This window comes from Scyliorhinus torazame, chromosome 4 (genome assembly GCF_047496885.1).
Source record: "Scyliorhinus torazame isolate Kashiwa2021f chromosome 4, sScyTor2.1, whole genome shotgun sequence".
Taxonomy (NCBI): Eukaryota; Metazoa; Chordata; class Chondrichthyes; order Carcharhiniformes; family Scyliorhinidae; genus Scyliorhinus; species Scyliorhinus torazame.
Genome location: NC_092710.1, coordinates 35,060,866 through 35,079,072, shown reverse-complemented (window position 1 = coordinate 35,079,072; position 18,207 = coordinate 35,060,866). Strand labels below are relative to the sequence as shown.

The window sequence follows — 18,207 nt, the reverse complement described above, 5'->3', positions numbered from 1 at the left end:
CATTTGTTTCCCTCTGAATTTCTGACGTGTTTGGAATGACTATTCGTCTGTCGCCTTAGAAAGGCTTTCCATAGAATGAGTAAAAACCAGCAAGAAATCACAGAATGTGAGTTAAACACAACTTCATTTCTGCCTCCATTTTAAGAGAAGATTCCTGGCCAGACAAACAAAGCTCATTGCAAAGTTTCACTTCATATTTTACCTGTTGTTCACAGACAGATTTCTTCAATGAGCTGCTCTATAAATATGGATTCAATTTGACTTTTTCTCACTGAGATGTTAAGCTTATTCCTGAATCAATACAGGGTCATCGGCAACAACATCATTTTATTAGACAAGGAGGTTCAATGGGATTTTTCACTGAAATCCACTGATGTCAATTCCTGAGATTGGAATTTATAATGAAACAATTTGGATTCAATGAAAACGGTCAGTTTAATAACCCCAATGTCCTGACTGCCTCACGTCCTGGCACCCTCACACCATCACATCCTCATGTCCCCAAACCCTCACATCCTGACCCACTCACGTCCATGAAACCTCACATCCTGACCCGCTGTGTACCTCTTTCTGTGTGTGGCCCCCTCGCTCTGTCCATCTCTGTATCCCTCTCTCCCTCTGTGTCCCTGTCTCTCTCTGTGTCCTTCTATCTCACTCTATCCCTCTCTTTTACTGAGTACCTCTTTCTCTCTGTGTCACTCTTTCTGTGTCCCTCTCCCTCTATGTATGGCCCTCTCCATGTCTCTCTCGCTGTGTACCTCTCTCTCTCTGTCCCACTCTCTCTCGCTGTGTCCCTCTCTGACCCCTCTCTCTCGCTGTGTCCCCCTCTCTCTCGCTGTGTCCCCCTCTCTCTCGCTGTGTCCCCCTCTCTCTCGCTGTGTCCCCCTCTCTCTCGCTGTGTCCCCCTCTCTCTCGCTGTGTCCCCCTCTCTCTCGCTGTGTCCCCCTCTCTCTCGCTGTGTCCCCCTCTCTCTCGCTGTGTTCCCCTCTCTCTCGCTGTGTCCCCCTCTCTCTCGCTGTGTCCCCCTCTCTCTCGCTGTGTCCCCCTCTCTCTCGCTGTGTCCCCCTCTCTCTCGCTGTGTCCCCCTCTCTCTCGCTGTGTCCCCCTCTCTCTCGCTGTGTCCCCCTCTCTCTCGCTGTGTCCCCCTCTCTCTCGCTGTGTCCCCCTCTCTCTCGCTGTGTCCCCCTCTCTCTCGCTGTGTCCCCCTCTCTCTCGCTGTGTCCCCCTCTCTCTCGCTGTGTCCCCCTCTCTCTCGCTGTGTCCCCCTCTCTCTCGCTGTGTCCCCCTCTCTCTCGCTGTGTCCCCCTCTCTCTCGCTGTGTCCCCCTCTCTCTCGCTGTGTCCCCCTCTCTCTCGCTGTGTCCCCCTCTCTCTCGCTGTGTCCCCCTCTCTCTCGCTGTGTCCCCCTCTCTCCCGCTGTGTCCCCCTCTCTCTCGCTGTGTCCCCCTCTCTCTCGCTGTGTCCCCCTCTCTCTCGCTGTGTCCCCCTCTCTCTCGCTGTGTCCCCCTCTCTCTCGCTGTGTCCCCCTCTCTCTCGCTGTGTCCCCCTCTCTCTCGCTGTGTCCCCCTCTCTCTCGCTGTGTCCCCCTCTCTCTCGCTGTGTCCCCCTCTCTCTCGCTGTGTCCCCCTCTCTCTCGCTGTGTCCCCCTCTCTCTCGCTGTGTCCCCCTCTCTCTCGCTGTGTCCCCCTCTCTCTCGCTGTGTCCCCCACTCTCTCGCTGTGTCCCCCTCTCTCTCGCTGTGTCCCCCTCTCTCTCGCTGTGTCCCCCTCTCTCTCGCTGCGTCCCTCTCTCTCTCGCTGCGTCCCCCTGTCTCTCGCCGCGTCCCCCCCTCTCTCGCCGCGTCCCCCTCTCTCTCGCTGCGTCCCCCCCTCTCTCGCTGCGTGCCTCTCTCTCTCGCTGCGTCCCCCTCTCTCTCGCTGCGTCCCCCTCTCTCTCGCTGCGTCCCCCCCCCTCTCTCGCTGCGTGCCTCGCTCTCGCTGTGTCCCCCTCTCTCTCGCTGGGTCCCCCTCTCTCTCGCTGCGTCCCTCTCTCTCTCGCTGCGTCCCCCCCTCTCTCGCTGCGTGCCTCGCTCTCGCTGCGTGCCTCTCCCTTGCTGCGTCCCTCTCCCTCGCTGCGCCACTCGCTCTGCGCCCCCAGTGTCTGAGTGAGTGTGTATAACAGTGAATGAGTGTGTCAGAGTCGGTGTGGATGTGAGTGTGTCATACAGTGAGTGAGTGTAAGAGTGAGAATTGGTGAGAACTAGTGTGTGTGAGAGTGAGTCAGTACGAGTGTGTGTGTGTAAGTGTGTGAAGAGTGTGTTTGAATAAGAGTGACTGAGTGTATAAGAGTGAGCGTGTGAGTGAATGTGAATGTGCGAGTCTGTGGGCGTGGTTGTGAGCGGGTTGGTGTGTGAGTGGGTATGTGAGTGTGAGTGATTGCAAGTGTGGGTGTGTGTGTAAGACTGAGCGAGTTAATGTGTAAAAGTGAGTGAGTATGTGTGTGTAAGTGTGTGCGTATGTAAGAATGTGTGTGTAATAGTGTGTGAGTGAGGATGTGAGTGAGTGTGAGTATGTAAGATTGTGTGTGTGTGAGACAGTGTGTAAGAATGATAGTGTTTGTGTAAGTGTGAGTGTGTAAGTGTGAGTGTAAGAGGATTGTGCAAGCGTGAGTGTGAGTGAGGAATTGTGTGTAAGTGAGTGTGAACAACTGAGTGTGTCTGTGTCTGAGTGAGAGTGATTGAGCGTGTAGGAGTGAGTGAATGTGTGAGTGTGAGTGTATGAGTGAGGATGTGAGTGTCTGAGTATGTATGAGTGAGTGAGTGTGAGTGAGTGAATGAGTAATTGTGTGTAAGTTAGTGTGAATGAGTGAGTCAGTCTGTGTGTGAGCGAGAGTGAGTGCGTGTGTAAGAGTGAGTGAGTGTGAGTGAATAATTGTGTGTGAGTGAGTCTGATCCTGAGTGAGTGTGTGTGAGTGAGTGAGCGTGTGAGTGCATGTGTGAGGATGTGTGTGCCTGAGTATGTATGACTGAGTGAGTGTGAGTGAGAGAGTGTGTCAGAGTCGGGGTGTAAGAGTGAGTGTGTGATTGGGTGAGTTAGTGTGTGTGTAAAAGTGAGTGTGGATGTAAGAGTTAGTGTGAGTGATTGTGTAAGTGTAAGTGTATAAGTGAGTGAGAGTGTAAGTGTGAATTAGCGTGTATGAGTATGTGAGTGAGTGTGTAAGAGTGAGTGAGTCTGTGTGTATGTCAGAGTGAGTGATTGTGTAAGTCAGTTTGAGTGTGTGCGAGTGTGTGAGAGAGTTGGCGTGTAAGAATGAGTGAGTGGATTATTGAGAGTGAAAGAGTGTATCTGTATGTAATAGTGAGCATGTGATTGACTGTGTTGGGGTGAGTGTGAGTGATTATGTAAGAGTGAGTGTGAGTTAGCATGTGGGAGTAACAGTGTGTCAGAGTGACAGTGTGTCAGAGTGACAGTGTGTGTGTGAGAGTGAGTGTGAGTGTGTTTAAGACTGAGTGATAGTGTGTGTGAGTGGGTGTGTGTGAGTGGGTGTGTGTGAGTGGGTGTGTGTGTGTGAGTGGGTGTGTGTGAGTGGGTGTGTGTGAGTGGGTGTGTGTGAGTGGGTGTGTGTGAGTGGGTGTGTGTGAGTGGGTGTGTGTGAGTGGGTGCGTGTGAGTGGGTGCGTGTGAGTGGGTGCGTGTGAGTGGGTGCGTGTGAGTGGGTGCGTGTGAGTGGGTGTGTGTGAGTGGGTGTGTGTGAGTGGGTGTGTGTGAGTGGGTGTGTGTGAGTGGGTGTGTGTGAGTGGGTGTGGGTGAGTGGGTGTGGGTGAGTGGGTGTGGGTGAGTGGGTGTGGGTGGGTGAGTGGGTGTGGGTGGGTGAGTGGGTGTGGGTGGGTGAGTGGGTGTGGGTGGGTGAGTGGGTGTGGGTGGGTGAGTGTGGGTGGGTGAGTGGGTGTGGGTGGGGGTGTGGGTGAGTGGGTGTGGGTGAGTGGGAGTGGGTGTGGGTGAGTGGGTGTGGGTGAGTGGGAGTGGGTGTGGGTGAGTGAGTGGGTGTGGGTGAGTGGGTGTGGGTGAGTGGGTGAGTGGGTGTGGGTGAGTGGGTGAGTGGGTGTGGGTGAGTGGGTGTGGGTGAGTGGGTGTGGGTGAGTGGGTGTGGGTGAGTGGGTGTGGGTGAGTGGGTGTGGGTGAGTGGGTGTGGGTGAGTGGGTGTGGGTGAGTGGGTGTGGGTGAGTGGGTGTGGGTGAGTGGGTGTGGGTGAGTGGGTGTGGGTGAGTGGGTGTGGGTGAGTGGGTGTGGGTGAGTGGGTGTGGGTGAGTGGGTGTGGGTGAGTGGGTGTGGGTGAGTGGGTGTGGGTGAGTGGGTGTGGGTGAGTGGGTGTGGGTGAGTGGGTGTGGGTGAGTGGGTGTGGGTGAGTGGGTGTGAGAGAGTGAGTGTGGAATCAGCGTGCAATAATGAGTGAGTCTGTAGTAATGAGTGAGTTTCAGTGTGTAAGTGAGTGTGAGTGAGTGATTGTGTAATGGTGAGTGAGTGTGAGTCGGGGTGTGTAAGAGTGAGTTAATGAGTGAGAGTATGTTAGTGAGTGATTGTGCAAGAGTGTGTGAGTATGTGTGTGTGTGAGACTGATTGAGTGAGTGTGTGAGAGTGAGTGAGTGTGGAATCAGTGTGTAATAATGAGTGAGTCTATAGGAATGAGTGAGTTTCAGTGTGTAAGTGAGTGTGAGTGAGTGTGTAAGCGTGAGTTAAATCCACTCGATTAGATTGCACACTGTATCGCACTGCAGTGTATCGTTTAACTGTGAGTGTGTGAAAGAGTGCGCGAGTCAGTGTGTGTGATTGTGTAAGTGAATTTGAGTGTGTGAGCGAGTTAGTGTGTAAGAATGAGTGAGTGTGCGAGTGTGTGCGTGTAATAGTGGGGGTGAGTGTGTGTGTAAGAGTGAATGATTAAGTGTGTGAGGGAGTGTGAGTGCGAGTTTGTAGCAGTGTGTGTGAGTGAATGTATAAGAGTGAGTGTGTGAGTGAGTGTGTAAGAGAGTGAGTGTGTGTGTGATTGAATGTGTAAAGGTGAGTGGGGGGTGTGAGTGAGTGTTTAAGTGTGAGAGAGTGTGTGTGAGAGACTGAGTGAGTAAGTGAGTGTGTAATAATGAGTGAGGGTGTAGGAATAAGAGTGTGAGTGAGTGTGTAATGGTGAGCGAGTGTGAGTCAGGGTGTGTAAGAGTGAGTTAGTGAGTGTGTTAGTGAGTGATTGTGTACGACTGTGTGAGTGAGTGTGTAAGCGTGAGTTAAATCCACTCGATTAGATTGCACACTGTATCGCACTGCAGTGTATCTGTTAACTGTGAGTGTGTGCAAGAGTGAGCGAGTCTTGCACGACTAGAGAGCTCGATTAGATTCCAGTCTGTAACTCACTCCCGGGTATCTGTTATTCAATATATAAACCATTGTGAACCCCTCGATTAGATTCCAGTCTGTAACTCACTCCCAGGTACCTGTTGTTCTATATATAAACACCCCTGAATCCCTCAATTAGATTCCAGTCTGTAACTCACTCCCGGGTATCTGTTATTCTATATATAAACACCCCTGAATCCCTCAATTAGATTCCAGTCTGTAACTCACTCCCGGGTATCTGTTATTCTATATATAAACACCCCTGAATCCCTCAATTAGATTCCAGTCTGTAACTCACTCCCGGGTATCTGTTATTCAATATATAAACCATTGTGAACCCCTCGATTAGATTCCAGTCTGTAACTCACTCCCAGGTACCTGTTATTCTATATATAAACACCCCTGAATCCCTCAATTAGATTCCAGTCTGTAACTCACTCCCGGGTATCTGTTATTCTATATATAAACACCCCTGAATCCCTCAATTAGATCCTGCTCCTATTCCTCGTGGTCTGTTATTGCTAATTATCTCTCTGTTTATCTATTTCAGAGTATCCAGAAAAGTGGGATGGGAATGAATTCGGCATCGTTTTGGATTTGGATATTGGAGAAATCATCATTTGGGATAAGTTCTGTTACGTTGATAATTTCCTACCTTCTTTAAAAATAAAACCCTTCCTTTGGAAACATTGCCTCATTCCCTCTACTTGCTGTAAATATCCTGGCAGCTTCTGTTTTGGAAACTGTAGAGGAACATTTATTCCCTTTGTAACCCCATGCTGAACCTGTCCTGGGAGTGTTTGCTGGGGACAGTGTAGAGGGAGCTTTACTCTGTATCTAACACCGTGCTGTACCTGTCCTGGGAGTGTTTGATGGGGACAGTGTAGAGGGAGCTTTACTCTGTATCTGACCCTGTGCTGTACCTGCCCTGGGAGTGTTTGATGGTGACAGTGTCGAGGGAGCATTACTCTTTATCTAACCCCGTGCAGTACCTGTCCTGGGAATGTTTGATGGGTCTTTAAGAGAAGATTCCTGGCCACAAAAACAAAGCTCATTGCAAAGTTTCAATTCATATTTTACATGTTGCTCACAGACAGATTTCTTCAATGAGCTGCTCTATAAATTTGGATTCAATTTGATTTATTCACACTGTGAGATGTTAAGCTTATTCCTCAATCAGTACAGGGTCATCGGCAACAACATCATTTTATTAGACAAGGAGGTTCAATGGGATTTTTTCACTGAAATCATCTGATGTCATTTCATGAGACTAGAATTTATAATGAAACAATTTGGATTCAATGAAAACGGTTAGTTTGATAACCCCAACTGCTTTCTGTTAACTCGCCCGTCACTCTCCACTCTCACCTTGTTTTTAAGTTGGGGAATTCTGCTGGCAGCTTGTGCACAGGAAGAGCCCCAAAATGGTGGCACTTTCAAAATTAAGTTCAGAGTCTCTGAAGATGGATTTCTTTCTCTCTTTCTACTTGAACATGTACACACTGACAGCAGGCATATTGATTGCACAGCAAGATTCCCCAGTCAGAAATGTGATCATGGTGGAAAATTCCCCTACGTCCCCTGTGGAAAGGTTGAATTAACTCCCTCATTCCCACGTTTAAGTTTAAGACTTTTAACTCATGACCTTCAAACATTTTGCAGTCCGTGAGCTACTTTTTAATAAGTGTGGTCACTGTTGCTGTGTTTTTTGAAAATATTTTCATTCCGATGAGGACGGACATAACAACATACAAACAATCAGTCAGTTACAACACAAACAAAATACTATTCTCCTCATTTGACATTTATTCCTTTATTTCCATTAAACCTTTCCGCTCTTCCCTCCCCTTACCCACTGGCAACAAACAGATCTGTAAATAGAGACAAGAACAGCTTCCATCTCGTCCAGAAACCCCCATCTGAGCCACAAAGGGCTAACTTTAGTTTCTCAAGTTTAAGGAATTCCGCAATATCCCTCAACCATGTCGATATTTTTGGCGGATCTTCTGACTTCCCTTCCAATAAAATTAGCCTCCGGGCGATCAATGTGACAAAGGCCATCACATCGGCCCCGTCCCCACCTATTAGTCCCGGTACTTCCGACACCCCAGAAATTGCCTCGTGGTCCCAGTAATATTTCCACCTCCACAACTTTTGTTCGTGTTGAAATAGCGAGAGCCAGAAGCCCACAAATCGTGGACGTGACCAGAAGATGTGGACATGGTTAACTGGTCCTCCTTTACACTCTCACATTTATCTTCTTCCTCTGTGAGGAATCTGCTCATTCGTTCCTGTGTCATATGGGCCCCTGTGTACATCCTTGAATTGTATCAAGCCCATCCGAGCACATGAAGATGTCGCATTGACCCTGTGTATAATCTCACTCCATAGTCCCCATTCCAACTCCATATCCAACTCTTCCTGCCACTTTTGTTTCATCTCTTCAATCGCTGCTTTCTTTCTGTCCATCAGCCACCTGTAAATGTTAGTAATTCTCCCATCACCAACTCAGCTGGGAGGAGCAATTTCTCCAGCAGCTTGTTCTCCGGTAGGCAAACGAACGAGGGCAACTCCTTTTTCACCAAGTTTCATCATTGAAGATAATTAAACTTCACGTCCCTCTGCATTTTATGTTTCTCCCTCAATTCTTCAAATCTACTTTCCAACAACAAGTCTGTAACCTGTCTCAGCCCAGCTTTATGCCACTGTTTAAATATTGTATCCAGTCTTGCCGCTGGGGTGAATCGGTGGTTTCCATAAATAGGGGCTCGCACCGTCAAGTTTACCAAAGCAAAATGGCGTCTCCGCTTGCTCCAGATGTTGAAGGAAGATGCCAGCACCGGGCTTTGTGTCAACCTCCCCGGGGGAAATGGGAGTGCAGCCGCAGCGGAAGTGTGCAAACTAGCCCCCTTACACGATTCTTCCACCACCTGTACCCATTCCGCTTCTTCCTCTCCCCACCATTGCCCAATCTTCTCCAAATTCACCGCCCAATAATAATACAAAAGATTGGGAAGCACCAACCCTCCCACCCACCCATTCTTTTTAAATATGAGCTGGTCTTTTTGAAGAGAAATCCAATTAATCACCTTCCAGTTACCGATGGAGAAGTCATCTGCCGCATTTCCTATCTGATTAGAGCAGGGTGTCTGTGTGAGGGTAAGTGTGTTACTGTGTGTGTGGACTTTTCTCTATCTGTCTATCTGCCAGTCGCCCTGCTCCAAGATTATATTTCACTCTCCATAGATGCTGCCTGACCTGCTCAGTATTTTCCCGCATTGGTACAAGAGCGCGGAGGTAAGGCTGAACTTATACAAGACACTAGTTAGACCTCAGCTGGAATATTGTGGACAGTTCTGGGTGCCACACTGTAGGAAGGATGTGAACACACTGGAGCGAGTGCAGAGGAGGTTCACAAGAATGGTTCAGGAATGAGATACTTCAGTGATGAGGTTAGATTGGAGAGGTTGGGTCTGTTCTCCACGGAGAGAAATGGCCAAGAGGAGATGAGATAGAGGTGTTCAAATTCTTGGGGGTGCCGGACAGAGTAGACAGGGAGAAACGGTTCCCACTATTAAGAAGATCAAGAACGAGATGGCAGAGAATTAAAGTGAATTGGAAAAGAAGCAAATATGATGTGAGAAAATGGAAACAGTATAGTGTAGAGAGAGCCCTGCTCGATATCTGACCCCGTGCTGTACCTGTCCTGGGAGTGTTTGATGGGGACAGTGTAGAGGGAGCTTTACTCTGTATCTAACCTCATGCTGTACCTGCCCTGGGAGTGTTTGATGGGGACAGTGTAGAGGGAGCTTTACTCTGTATCTAACCCCGTGCTGTACCTGTCCTGGGAGTGTTTGATGGGGACAGTGTAGAGGGAGCTTCACACTGTATCTAAGCCCATGCTGTACCTGTCCTGGGAGTGTTTGATGGGGACAGTGTAGAGGGTGCTTTACTCTGTATCTAACCTCATGCTGTACCTGCCCTGGGAGTGTTTGATGGGGACAGTGTAGAGAGAGCTTTACTCTGTATCTGACCCTGTGCTGTACCTGTCCTGGGAGTGTTTGATGGGGACAGTGTAGAGAGAGCTTTACACTGTATCTAACCCCATGCTGTACCTGTCCTGGGAGTGTTTGATGGGGACAGTGTGAGGGAGCTTCACACTGCATCTAACCCCATGCTGTACCTGTCCTGGGAGAGTTTGATGGGGACGGTGTAGAGGGAGCTTTACTCTGTATCTAACCTCATGCTGTACCTGTCCTGGGAGTGTTTGATGGGGAACAGTGTAGAGAGAGCTTTACTCTGTATCTGACCCTGTGCTGTTCCTGTCCTGGGAGTGTTTGATGGGGACAGTGTAGAGGGAGCTTTACTCTGTATCTAACCCCGTGCTGTACCTGTCCTGGGAGTGTTTGATGGGGACAGTGTAGAGGGTGCTTTACTCTGTATCTAACCCCGTGCTGAACCTGTCCTGGGAGTGTTTGATGGGGACAGTGTAGAGGGAGCTTTACTCTGTATCTAACCCCGTACTGTACCTGTCCTGGGAGTGTTTGATGGGGACAGTGTAGAGGGAGCTTTACTCTGTATCTAACCCCGTGCTGTACCTGTCCTGGGAGTGTTTGATGGGGACAGTGTAGAGGGAGCTTTACTCTGTATCGAAACCCATGCTGTACCTGTCCTGGGAGTGTTTGATGGGGACAGTGTAGAGGGTGCTTTACTCAGTATGTAACCCCGTGCTGTACCTGCGCTGGGAGTGTTTGATGGGGACAGTGTAGAGGGAGCTTTACTCTGTATCTAACCCCGTGCTGTACCTGTCCTGGGAGTGTTTGATGGGGACAGTGTAGAGGGAGCTTTACTCTGTATCGAAACCCATGCTGTACCTGTCCTGGGAGTGTTTGATGGGGACAGTGTAGAGGGAGCTTTACTCTGTATCTAACCCCATGCTGTACCTGTCCTGGGAGTGTTTGATGGGGACAGTGTCGAGGGTGCTTTACTCAGTATGTAACACCGTGCTGTACCTGCCCTGGGAGTGTTTGATGGGGACAGTGTAGTGAGAGCTTTACACTGTATCTAACCCCATGCTGTACCTGTCCTGGGAGTGTTTGATGGGGACGGTGTAGAGGGGGCTTTACTCTGTATCTAACCTCATGCTGTACCTGTCCTGGGAGTGTTTGATGGGGGACAGTGTAGAGAGAGCTTTACTCTGTATCTGACCCTGTGCTGTACCTGTCCTGGGAGTGTTTGATGGGGACAGTGTAGAGGGAGCTTTGCTCTGTATCGAAACCCATGCTGTACCTGTCCTGGGAGTGTTTGATGGGGACAGTGTAGAGGGTGCTTTACTCAGTATCTAACCCCGTGCTGTACCTGTCCTGGGAGTGTTTGATGGGGACAGTGTAGAGGGAGCTTTACTCTGTATCTAACCCCGTGCTGTACCTGTCCTGGGAGTGTTTGATGGGGACAGTGTAGAGGGAGCTTTACTCTGTATCGAAACCCATGCTGTACCTGTCCTGGGAGTGTTTGATGGGGACAGTGTAGAGGGAGCTTTACTCTGTATCTAACCCCATGCTGTACCTGTCCTGGGAGTGTTTGATGGGGATAGTGTAGAGGGTGCTTTACTCAGTATGTAACCCCGTGCTGTACCTGCCCTGGGAGTGTTTGATGGGGACAGTGTGGAGAGAGCTTTACACTGTATCTAACCCCATGCTGCACCTGTCCTGGGAGTGTTTGATGGGGGACAGTGTAGAGAGAGCTTTACTCTGTGTCTGACCCTGTGCTGTACCTATCCTGGGAGTGTTTGATGGGGACAGTGTAGAGGGAGCGTTACTCTGTATCTAACCCCGTGCTGTACCTGTCCTGGGAGTGTTTGATGGGGACAGTGTAGAGGGTGCTTTACTCTGTATCTAACTCCGTGCTGAACCTGTCCTGGGAGTGTTTGATGGGGACAGTGTAGAGGGAGCTTTACTCTGTATCTAACCCCGTGCTGTACCTGTCCTGGGAGTGTTTGCTGGGGACAGTGTAGAGGGAGCTTTACTCTGTATCTAACCCTGTGCTGTACCTGTCCTGGGAGTGTTTGATGGGGACAGTGGAGAGGGAGCTTTACTCTGTATCTAACCCCGTGCTGCACCTGTCCTGGGAGTGTTTGCAGGGGACAGTGTAGCGGGAGCTTTACTCTGTACCTAACCCCGTGCTGTACCTGTCCTGGGAGTGTTTGATGGGGACAGTGTAGAGGTTGCTTTACTCTGTATCTAACCCCGTGCTGTACCTGTCCTGGAAGTGTTTGATGGGGACAGTGTAGAGGGAGCTTTACTCTGTATCTAACCCCGTGCTGTTCCTGTCCTGGGAGTGTTTGCTGGGGACAGTGTAGAGGGTGCTTTACTCTGTATCTAACCCCGTGCTGTACCTGCCCTGGGAGTGTTTGATGGGGACAGTGGCGAGGGAGCTTTACTCTGTATCTAACTCTGTGCTGTACCTGCCCTGGGAGTGTTTGATGGGGACAGTGGCGAGGGAGCTTTACTCTGTATCTAACTCTGTGCTGTACCTGTCCTGGGAGTGTTTGATGGGGACAGTGTAGAGGGTGCTTTACTCTGTATCTAACCCCGTGCTGTAGCTGCCCTGTGAGTGTTTGATGGGGACAGCATAGAGGAACCCTTACTCTGTATCTAACCCCGTGCTGTACCTGTCCTGGGAGTGTTTGATGGGGACAGCATAGAGGAACCCTTACTCTGTATCTGACCCCGTGCTGTACCTGTCCTGGGAGTGTTTGATGGGGACAGCGTGAGTGAGTGGTTGTGTCAGTGTATAAGTGAGTGAGTGTGTAAGTGTGAATGAGTTTGTGTGTGAGTATGTGAGTGAGTGACTGTGTCAAAAGTTACTGAATGTGTAATGGTGAGTTTGTGTAAGAGTGAGCAAGTCAGTGTGTGTGTGTATGTCAGTGTGAGTCATTGTGTCAGTCAGTTTGAGTTTGTGAGTGAGTGTGTGTGAGTGGTGGTGTGTAAGAATTAGTGAGTGGGTTATTGAGTGTGAAAGAGTGTGTAGGAGTGAGTGTGTGTTAGCATGTGGGTGTGATAGTCTGTCAGAGTGATAGTGAGTGTGTGAGAGTGAGTGTGTGTAAGACCGAGTGAGTGTGTGAGACTAAGTGAGTGTGTGTGAGTCAATGTGTAATAATGAGTGAGTCTGTAGGAATGAGTGAATTTCAGGCTGTATGTGAGTGTGAGTGAGTGTAATCGTGAGCGAATGTGAGTCAGGATGTGTAACAGTGAGTTAGTGAGAGTGTGTGTTAGTGAGTGATTGTGTAAGAGTGTGAGTGAGTGTGTCAGACTGTGTGATTGAGTGTGTGCGCGTAAGAGTGAGTGACTGTATAAGTGTGAGTGTATGAGTGAGTGTGTAAGTGTGAACGAGTTAGTGTGTGTGAGTATGTGAGTGAGTGACTGTCAATAGTGACTGAGTGTGTAATGGTGAGTGTGTGTAGGAGTGAGTGAATCAGTGTGTACGTATATCAATGTGAGTGATTGTGTAAATCAGTTTGAGTGTGTGAGTGAGTGTGAGCTAGTATGTAAGAATGAGTGAGTGGGTGATTGAGTGTGAAAGTGTGTGTCTGTGTGTAATTGTGAGAGTGTGAAGAACTGTGAGTCACTATGCAAGAGTGATGTGTGTTAGCATCTGGGAGTGATTGTGTCAGAGTGACAGGTGTGTAAGAATGAGTGTGTGACTGTGACAGTGAGTGTGTGACAGTGAGTGTGTGAGTGAGTGTGTGTGCGACTGAGTGAGTGTGTGAAAGTAAGTGAGGGTGTGTGGATCAGTGTATACTAATGAGTGAGTCTATAGGAATGAGAGTGAGCGTGAGTGAGTCAGTGTGTAATAGTGAGCGAGTGTGACACAGGTGTGTAAGAGTGAGTTAGTGAGTGAGTGTTAGTGCGTGATTGTGTAAGTGTGTGAGCGAGTGTGTAAGTGTGTGTGAGAGTGTGAGTGAAATCTACCCCCTCAATTAGATTGCACACTGTGTTGCACTCCAGTATATCTGTTAACAGTGAGTGTGTGTTAGGGTGACTGTGTGTAAGAGTGAGTGAGTCAGTGTGTGAGTATGTAAGTGTGAGTGATTGTGTAAGTGAGTTTGAGTGTGTGGGCGAGTTAGTGTGGAAGAATGAGTGGGTGTGAGTGAGTGTGTATGAGCGAGTGAGTGAGTGTGTATCAGTGAGTGAGTGTGTAAGAGCGAGTGTGTGTGTGTGTGAAGGAATGTGTAAGAGTGAGTGAGGGAGTGTGAGTGAGTGTGCAAGTGAGTGCTTACGTATGAGAGAATGAGTGTGTGTAAGACTGAGTGAGTGGTGTGAATGTGTAAGTGAGAGTGTGAGAGTAAGTCAGTGTGTAATAATGAGTGAGGGTGTAGGAATAATTGAGTTTCAGTGTGTGAGCGAGTGTGTAATAGTGAGCAAGTGTGCGTCAGGGTGTGTAAGCGTGATTTAGTTATTAAGTGCGTGATAGTGTGTGTTAGTGAGCGATTGTGTCAGGGTGTGAGTGAGTGTGTAAGAGTGAGTTAAATCTAAGCCCTCAATTTGGTTTCACTCTGTAACGCACTTCTGGGTATCTGTTATTCTCCATATAAACTATCCTGAACCCCTCGATTAGATTCCAGTCTGTAACTCACTCCCGGGTATCTGTTATTCTATATATAAACTATCCTGAACCCCTCGATTAGATTCCAGTCTGTAACGCACTCCCGGGTATCTGTTATTCTCCATATAAACTATCCTGAACCCCTCGATTAGATTCCAGTCTGTAACTCACTCCCGGGTATCTGTTATTCTCCATATAAACTATCCTGAACCCATCGATTAGATTCCCGTCTGTAACTCACTCCCGGGTATCTGTTATTCTCTACATATGATGTGGAGATGCCGGCGTTGGACTGGGGTGAGCACAGTACGAAGTCTTACAACACCAGGTTAAAGTCCAACAGGTTTGTTTCGATGTCACTAGCTTTCGGAGCGCTGCTCCTTCCTCAGGTGGCAGGATTCACCTGAGGAAGGAGCAGTGCTCCGAAAGCTAGTGACATCGAAACAAACCTGTTGGACTTTAACCTGGTGTTGTAAGACTTTGTACTATTCTCTATATAAACTATCCTGAACCCCTCGATTAGATTCCAGTCTGTAACTCACTCCTGGGTATCTGTTATTCTATATATAAACTATCCTGATCCCCTCGATTAGATTCCAGTCTGTAACTCACTCCTGGGTATCTGTTATTCTATATATAAACTATCCTGAACCCCTCGATTAGATTCCTGTCTGTCACTCACTCCCGGGTATCTGTTATTCTATATATAAACTATCCCGAAGCCCTCGATTAGATTCCAGTCTGTAACTCACTCCTGGGTATCTGTTATTCTGTATATCATCTATCCCGAAGCCCTCCATTAGATTGCAGTCAGTAATTCATTCCCAGATATAATCTATTCTGTGTATTAACCAACGATATGCCGGACTGAGATGTGGAGGAATTTTGTCACTCAGATGGTGGTGAATCCTGGGAATTCTCTATCCCAGAGGGATGTGGAGACTCAGTCATTGAGCCGGTTCTAGACTGCGATTGATTGATCAACAAGAGGCACGGGGATAGGGCAGGAAGACGGTGTTGAAATGGAAGAATCTCCATGATCATATTGATTGGTGGAGTGAGTTCGAAGGGCTGAATGGACCAGTCCTGCTCCTATTCCTTGTGGTCTGTCATTGCTAATTATTTCTATGTTTATCTATTTAAGATTATCCGGAAAAGTGGGATGGAAATGAATTCGGCATCGTTTTGGATTTGGATATTGGAGTAATCATCATTTGGGGTCAGTTCTGTTATGTTGATAATTTGCGATCTCTTTTCAAAATAAAACCCTTCCTTTGAAAACATTGCTTCATTCCCTCTACTTGCTGTAAATATCCTGGCAGCGTCTGTTGTGGAAATTGGAGAGGAACATTTATTCCGTTTGTAACCCCGTGGTGCACCTGTCCTGGTAGTGTTTGATGGGACAGTGTAGTGGGAGCTTTACTCTGTATCTAACCCCGTGCTGTACCTGTCCTGGGAGTGTTTGATGGGGCAGTGTAGAGGGAGCTTTACTCTCTTTCTAACCCCGTGCTGTACCTGTCCTGCGAGTGTTTGATGGGGCAGTGTAGAGGGAGCTTTACTCTGTATCTAACACCATGCTGCACCTGTCCTGGAAGTGTTTGATGGGGTCAGTGCAGAGGGAGCTTTACTCTATATCTAACCCCGTGCTGTACCTGTCCTGGGAGTGTTTGATGGGGAGAGTGTAGAGGGAGCTTTACTCTGTATCTAACCCCGTGCTGTACCTGTACTGGGAGTGTTTGATGGGGACAGTGTAGAGGGAGCTTTACTCTGTATCTAACCCTGTGCTGTACCTGTACTGGGAGTGTTTGATGGGGACAACATAGAGGAACCCCTACTCTGTATCTAACCCCGTGCTGTACCTGTCCTGGGAGTGTTTGATGGGGACAGTGTAGAGGGAGCTGTACTCTATATCTGACCCCGTGCTGTCCCTGCCCTGGGAGTGTTTGATGTGGGGACAGTGTAGAGGGAGCTTAACTCTGTATCTAACCCCGTGCTGTCCCTGTCCTGGGAGTGTTTGATGTGGACAGTGTAGAGGAAACCTTACTCTGTATCTAACTCCTTATTCATGGGTCACTAAACGCTAGCGTGCGGGTACATTAAGCAATCAGGAGGTCCAATGGTACGTTAACTTTTATCGCTCGGGTTATTAGTACAGGGGTTAAGATGACTTGCTGCAATTTTTCAGAGCCTTGGTCACAACACACCTGGACCATTGTGTAGAGTTTTGTTCTCCATATATAAGGAAGGATATACTTGCTGTAGAAGGAGTGTAACGGAGATTCACCAGACGAATCCCTGGGATGGTGAAGTTGTCTGATGAGGAGAGATTGAGGAAAATGTACCCGTGTTCCCGAGAGTGCCGAAAAATGAGAGGTGATCTTGAAACATACACAATTCATACGGGGCATCACAAGATAGATGTAGGTTGGATGATCATTCTGACTGGTGAGATTAGAACCAGGGGGAGGGGGGCACAGTCTCAAACCATAAGACATAGATGCAGAATTAGGACACTCGGCCCATCGAGTCTGCTCCGCCATTCAATCATGGGTAATATTTTTCTAATTCCCATTCTCCTGCCTTCTCTCCATAACCCCTGACCCCCTTATTGATCAAGAACCTATCTATCTCTGTCTTAGAGATACTCAGTGATTTGGCCACCACACCCTTCTGCGGCAAAGAGTTCCACAGATTCACCACCCTCTGGCTGAAGAAATTCCTCCTCATCTCTGTTTAAAAGGATCGTCCCTTTAGTCTGAGATGGTGTCCTCTGCTTCTAATTGTTCCTACAAGTGGAAACATCCTCTCCACGTCCACTCTATCCAGGCCTCGCAGTATCCTGTAAGTTTCAATAAGATCCCCCCTCATCCTTCTGACCGCCAACGAATACAGACCCAGTGTCCTCAACCATTCCTCATACGACAGGTTCTTCATTCCAGGGACCATTCTTGTGAACCTCCTCTGGACCCTTTCCAAGGCCAGCACATCCTTCCTTAGATACCGGGCCCAAAACTGCTCACAATACTCCAAATGGGATCTGACCAGAGCCTTTTCCAGCCTCAGAAGTAGATCCCTGGTCTTGTCTTCTCGCCCTCTTGACATGAATGCTCAGAATCAGGGGTAGACCATTGCAGACTGAGATGAGGATGAATTTCTTCATTAAGAGGGTGGAGAATCCAGAGGGTTGTGGAAGCTCAATCATTGAGCATGTTCCAGACACAAATCGTGTGTGTATAATGCAATAGGAATGTGTGTGTGAGTGTGCGTGCGTCTGTGCGTGCCAGGATCTGTTTGAATGGTGGAGCAGACTCGATGGGCCAAATCGCCTACACCTGCTCATATTTTCCTTTGAGACTTAAATGCGTATACACACACAGGTTCACAGATACACACATGCGCGTGCACACACTGACTGATACATACACGGGTCCAGATACATGCATACATACACACACATGCGTGCATAGACACATGCGTGTACACACACATTGGCGCACACACACACATATATATTAGCCATTTAAGACCATTTGATAGAATGCTACACATCCCAGTTTGCCAATGACACCAAACATTAGACAGCGTTGTAAGCAACATAGCTGGAAATATCAAATTGCAGGGAGATATTATCGTTTTGGCAGTAGACTGAACTGGTGGACGTGTTTCAGTGTTGGGAAAGGTTTAGATGATGTGCTTTAGACTTAAAAAGGATAGAACCGTGATCTTTTTAAATGATGAGAAGACAGAAACATTGGAAGTTTAAACTGTACAGATATTTCACAGCTAGATTCACACAATACAGACAGCAATGTATCGTAGATTTTGGAAGTGCCACAAATGTTGTCAAGTGCAGTGCGAGGCGTACCTCAATGTTTCAGTCTTACTGAGAAACTGTCAGCCCACAGGGACAACCTTTCTGTATAATAGGATTGAAGCACAAGTTCAAATAGTTTTGTTTCAAAGTTTAAAATAACCAGTCATTTTTCTGTGCAGCTTTCGGAATCTGTCAGTGGAATTTAGGTTATACAGGCAAGTGTTAACAAGAGTATTGGGAAATGATTAGAAGTTTTGATGGAGATATTCCTGCATTATGGAAATGTGTGAGATCTATTTAGGGTTGGGGAATGGATTGATCAAAGGATGTAGTTTTTTGTTATCTTTCTCAGACTGACAGCCTTGAAGATTCACAACTTCCATGTGCTGAGATAAAGGATTGATCAACCAAGGCCTATTATTCAAATACTT

General features: G+C 48.1%; 1 long non-coding RNA gene across 1 annotated transcript; it reads left to right on the top strand.

Annotated features, from left to right (window-relative positions):
- Positions 1-223: 223 nt before the first annotated feature.
- LOC140410190 (uncharacterized) lies at positions 224-6,045 on the top strand. Its single transcript, XR_011940550.1, has 2 exons — positions 224-429; positions 5,909-6,045. It is a non-coding gene; the product is annotated as an uncharacterized lncRNA (long non-coding RNA).
- Positions 6,046-18,207: the final 12,162 nt, after the last annotated feature.